Genomic DNA, 2,245 nt, shown 5'->3' with positions numbered 1-2,245 from the left:
CAAATAAGTGTTTCCCTATGAAACCTTCTTCATAAAACTGGAAAACATAACTTTTCCACCAGATGTGTAGAAATCAATGTAGGAACACATCAACCATGAAAAAGGGAAGGAAACATTATTTTCCAAGGAAAACAATACTTCTCTAGTAACAGACTCTAATCATAAAAAAAAAAAAATGACATGCCTCAAAAAGAATTCAAAATAATAATCTTAAGGAAACTCTGTAAGATGTAAGAGAACACGGATAGACTATTTAATGAAATCACAAAAATCAGTTTACTATTTGAATGAGAAATTCAACAAAAAGGTAGATATCATAAGAAGAAGCAAACAGAAATCCAAGAGCAGAAGAATTCAATGAATGAAATACAAAATATGCCTAAGTGCTTCAACAACAAACAAGACCAAGCAGAAAAAGGAATTTCTAAACTTGAAGACAAGTATTTTGAAATAATATAGGCAGACCAAAAAGAAAAAAAAGGATAAAGAATAAAAACAAATGAAGAAAGTCTACAGAATTTTATGGGTATTATGGGCATTCCAGAAGGAAAAGAGAAGGGAAAAGGTGAGCAAAACATAGTTAATAAAATAATAAGCAGAAACATTCTTGGAAGAGAGACAAATATCTAGGTTCAGGAAGATCAAAGAACCCCAAACAGATCCTATCCAAGGCACATTATAGTCAAATTGTCAAAAGCCAAAGATGAAGAATCTTAAGAACAGCAAAAGAAAATCATAAAATCACATATATGAGAATCTCAATTAGACTAACAGAGCAATTCTCAGTAGATACCTAACAGGCCCTGAGAGAATAGGATAATATATTCAAAGTACTAAAAGAAAAAAAGCCCTGCCAGTCAAAAATATTATGCCTAGCAAAGCTATCCTTCAAAAATAAAAGGGAAGTAAAATCTTTCACAGATAAGAAAAAAACTAAGGAAATTTATCACCACCAGACCAGCCTTACAAGAGATACTCAAGGGTATCTTATACAGAAGTGAAAACACAACTTCCACCTTATTTACTCACATGCAGGAGAAAGAAAGGAATCAAAGCTTATTGCTACAGAAAACCACCAAATTGGAAAAGAATAAGAAAGAAAGGAACAAAGGACATATAAAACAACCAGAAAACAATCAATAAAATGACAGAAGTAAGTCCTCACCTACCAGTAATAACTTTGAATGTAAATGGACTAAATTCTCCATTTAAAACATATAGACTGGGGGAATTGATTAAAACAATTGACGACAAGACCCAACTATATGCTACTTACAAAAAACTCACCTCACCTGTCAAGATACAGAAAGATTGAAAGTGAAGTGATAGAAAAAGACACCCCATGTAACTGGAAATCAAAAGTGAGCAGAAGTAGCTATACTTACATTAGATAAAACATACTCCAAGTCAAAAGCTGTAAAAAGAGAAAGAGAATGACATTAATTATATCATAATAAAAGAACAAATTCTGTAAGAGAATATAAGAATTGTAAATATATATGTACCCAACAGACAGGTAGAGCAAATATTAGATCTAAAGGGAGCGATAGACCCCCCATACATAACTGGGGACTTAAAAAACCCCACTCTCAACATTAGACAGATTATCTAGACAGAAAATTAATAAAGAAACATCAAATTTAAACTGTGCCATAGGCCAAATGGACCTAACAGACATTTATAGAATATTTCATCCAAAAGCTATAGAATATACATTCTTTGGGCCACAGTGGCTCACTCCTGTAATCCCAGCACTTTGGGAGGCCAAGGCAGGTGGATCACTTGAGGTCAGGAGTTCAAGACCAGCCTGACCAACATGGTAAAACCCCGACTGTACTAAAAAAATACAAAAATTAGCCATGCACAGTTGCATGTACCTGTAGTCCCAGCTACTTGGGAGGCTGAAGCAGGAGAATTGCTGCTTAAACCCAAGAGGTAGAGGCTGCAGTGAGCCAAGATTGTACTACTGCACTCCAGCCTGAGCAACAGAGTGAGATTCCATCTTAAAAAATTTTTTAAAAAGCTATATATATTCTTTTCATCAGCACATGGAACATTCTCCAGGACTGACCATGTGTTAGAACACAAAACAAGTCTCAAAAGTTTTTTTTTAATTTTTAAAAATTGAGGGCCGGGCGCAGTGGCTCACGCCTGTAATCCCAGCACTTTGGGAGGCCGAGGCGGGTGGATCACGAGGTCAAGAGATCGAGACCATCCTGGTCAACACGGTGAAACCCCGTCTCTA

The sequence above is a fragment of the Cebus imitator genome, unplaced genomic scaffold (genome assembly GCF_001604975.1).
Source record: "Cebus imitator isolate Cc_AM_T3 unplaced genomic scaffold, Cebus_imitator-1.0 Scaffold345, whole genome shotgun sequence".
Lineage (NCBI taxonomy): Eukaryota > Metazoa > Chordata > Mammalia > Primates > Cebidae > Cebus > Cebus imitator.
This window is presented reverse-complemented; position numbering follows the sequence as displayed.